This window comes from Chiloscyllium plagiosum, chromosome 41 (assembly GCF_004010195.1).
Source record: "Chiloscyllium plagiosum isolate BGI_BamShark_2017 chromosome 41, ASM401019v2, whole genome shotgun sequence".
NCBI lineage: Eukaryota > Metazoa > Chordata > Chondrichthyes > Orectolobiformes > Hemiscylliidae > Chiloscyllium > Chiloscyllium plagiosum.
The window spans coordinates 19,938,508-19,942,111 of record NC_057750.1 but is presented as its reverse complement, the minus strand read 5'-3'; positions in this window follow the sequence as shown (position 1 = coordinate 19,942,111).

Sequence of the window (3,604 nt, the reverse complement as noted above, 5' to 3'; positions counted from 1 at the left end):
TATGCTTTCCTTTATTGGTCAGAGTATTGAGTACAGGAGTTGGGAGGTCATGTTGCGGCTGTACAGGACATTGGTTAGGCCACTGTTGGAATATTGCGTGCACTTCTGGTCTCCTTCCTATCGGAAAGATGTTGGGAAACTTGAAAGGGCTCAGAAAAGATTTACAAGGATGTTGCCAGGGTTGGAGGGTCTGAGCTACAGGGAGCGGCTGAACAGGCTGGGGCTGTTTTCCCTGGAGCGTCGGAGGCTGAGGGATTTTTTAGAGGTTTATAAAATTGAGGGGCATGGATAGGGGGAATAGACAAGGTCTTTTCCCCTGGGGTGGGGAGTCCAGAACTAGAAGGGCATAGGTTTAGGGTGAGAGGGGAAAGACATAAAAGAGACCTAAGGGGTAACGTTTTCACCCAGAGGGTGGTACATGTATGGAAGGAGCTGCCAGAGGAAGTGGTGGAAGCTGGTACAATTGTAACATTTAAGAGGCATCTGGATGGGTATATGAATCGGAAGGATTTGGAGGGATATGGGCTGGGTGCTGGCAGGTGGGACTAGAATGGGTTGGGATATCTGGTCGGCATGGACGGGTTGGGCTGAAGGGTCTGTGTCTGTGCTGTACATCCCTGTGACTCTATGACTCTATAACTGCAGATGCTGTAAATCAGAACCAAAATCAGAAATTGATGGAAAACCCACAGGTCTGGAATCATCTGTGGAGCATCCTCAGAAGGATGGTCACTGAACCCAAAACATCAGCTATGCTTTCTTTCCACAGATGCTGCCTGACTTGCTGAGTTTTTCCAGCAACGTCTGAGTTTAAGTCACAACAAATGTTTGAGGACTCATGAGTCTGAGATTTCTTTTGAATGAGAATTGCATACGATTGGATGTGAAGTTCATGTAAGGAGTAAAGGGTAAAAGGGCAGATACAGGATTTGACATACCAACACAAAATGGCGTTACATTTAAATAAAACCATGTTGCAGTTTTGAAGACTTCTTGATAATAAATTTACAAGACATGATAAAAGCTATGTTGGTGGAATTGGCCAATCAATTGGAAGTGAAATTGACTGTCAGAGTCAAGAAAGCAGAGATCATTGAAATCTTGGCAAAGAATATCGACTGGTAGAAATACAAGAGGGGTTAGGGACATTGAATGGTGAGCCCACTTGAGTGAGTAAAAGTTTACAATTGCAATTCAAACAAAAAGGGAGCTGGAACATTAAAATCTTGAACTTGAAATGCAGAGAGAGGAGAAAGGTAAAGAGAACATTAAGAATCTGGAGCTAGAGATTCAGCTGAGATTAAATTGAATTGAATTGAATTTATTGTCACATGTACTGAGGCATAGTGAAAAGCTTTGTCTTGTGAGCAATACAGGCAGATCACAGAGTTAAGTAGCATAGATAGTAAATAATAGGTAAACCGTGGCAAAAACAAAAACACAGGTACAGGCGAATGTTAAGAGTTTGTAAGTCCATTCAATATTCTAACAACAGTAGGGTAGAAACTGTCCCTAAACCGGCTGGTGTGTGTGTTCAGGCCTCTGTACCTTCTCCCCGATGGTAGAGGTTGTAGAAAAACATTGCCAGGGTGGGATGGATCTTTGAGAATGCTGGTGGCCTTTCCTTGACAGTGGGCCTGGTCGATGGATTCTACAGATGGGAGGTTGGCCTTTGTGATTGTCCGGGCCGAGATCATTAAAGGATAAAGAATGGAAAAAGAGAAGGATAGGGAATACCGGCCTGGAGTTACATAGTTATATAAGGACTTCACAGCTGAAGAATGGTTTGACAAGGAAAGCTTTGACATGATCTAAAGACGGTCAGGAAATGCTTAGCTTTGTACAGACTATCAAAATTTGAGGAAAAGGATATGGTGGCATTCTTTAAGTCATTAGGTGCTAAGGGAGAGCTGAACATTTCCCACACAAAACGAGGGGAAGGATCTCGTTGTTATGGTCCAGGTTGGTACTAACGATATTGGTGGAACGAGGAACAGTGTTCTGCTGAGGGAAAATGAGAGGATAAATTAGAAAGGAGAACCAAAATGTTAATCTTCTTCAGATTACTATCTGAGCCACAAGCTAATTGCCACAGAATCAACAAGATTAAAGAGGTAAACATATGGCTTAAAGATCGCTGTGGGAGAAACAGATTCAAAATCATGGGACATTAGCACCAGCAAGGGGGAAGGAGAGGGCTGTCCTGATGGGACAGTCTGCACCTGAAACAAACTGGGTGGGTCCAGAGTCCTCGCGAATTGCAGAACTAGGGCTGCAGGTAAGGTTGTAAATTAAATAGCGGAAGTTGTATGTGCATGCTTTCAGTTGCATAGAAAATCATAAAGTACAAGGTAAGGGAGCAGGTAGTGTTGCTGGTTAGTAATGGGGTTGTTTGCTATCAGAAAATAAAAGGATAGTACAGAACATGTGAATGTCATATTTTACCAAGGATCCATAAAAGAGGAGGTAAACTCGACAACAGAGCAAACTTCAAAGTTTTTGTGTCTTAATGCATGAGGTGTTCAGAATAAGGTAGATGTCAGAGGCAGGTTCTTTACGCAGAGAGTGGTAAGGGCGAGAAATGCCCTACCTGCTAATGTAGTCAACTCAGCCACATTAGGGAGATTTAAACAATCCTTAGATAAGCACATGGATGAAGATGGGATAGTGTAGGGGAACGAGCTGAGAATAGTTCACAGGTCGGCACAGCATCGAGGGCTGAAGGGCCTGTTCTGCGCTGGATTGTTCTATGTTCTGTGTTCTATGAACTGATGGCACATATCGAGGTAAATTGAGGTCACAAAGACTTTAAATAAAAGGTGAGGGAGGTCTCAGGAGAGGTTATTAAAGTTTCCAGAGCAAGTACTACGACAGAGAGTATGGAAAGGGTCAAGAATCTCACTTCAGGTCAGGGGACAACTATGAGAAGGGGGTCAGTCAATGTAGGATTGAGAGTGCTGTACTTAACTGTGTGAGTATACAACCAATTGCTGTTGGTTTCACAGAGATAGGGCTGTAAGGAGATCAGGGCTGGGAACTAAATATCCAAGGATACAAAAGGACAGGTAGATGGGAAGAGAGTGTGGGTTTGGGTGGAAAAGATAAGTGGGAAACCAGAGGATTACAAAGCCTTTAAAACCCAGGAAAGGATAACTAAACAAAAAAGATAAGGTGGGAGGAGATCAAAATAGGTGTAAGCTAGTTAGTAACATAAAAAAAGATAGCAGGAGTTTTTTCAATATGTAAAAGCTTAAAGAGAGATTAGAGTGGATGTTGGACCGCTTAAGAAGTAGTAATGGGGGGAAAACAAATGGCAGAAGAACTGGAAAGCAACTTTGCATCAGTTCACACAGTGAAAGACACCTGCAATGTAGCAGAACTTCCAGGAGTCAGGGGCAGCTGTGAGTGGAATGTGACCATCAGTAAGGAGAGGGTGCTGGGGAAGCTGAAAGGTTACAGGTGGATAAGTAGAATGTATCTGCAAATGCAAACTCACACTATAGACCTGTGTCTGTGTGTGTGTCTGTGTGTGTGTGTGAGTGTGTGTGTGTGTGTGTGGTGTGTGTGTGTGTTTGTGTTGTGTGAGTGTGTGTGTGTGTGTGTG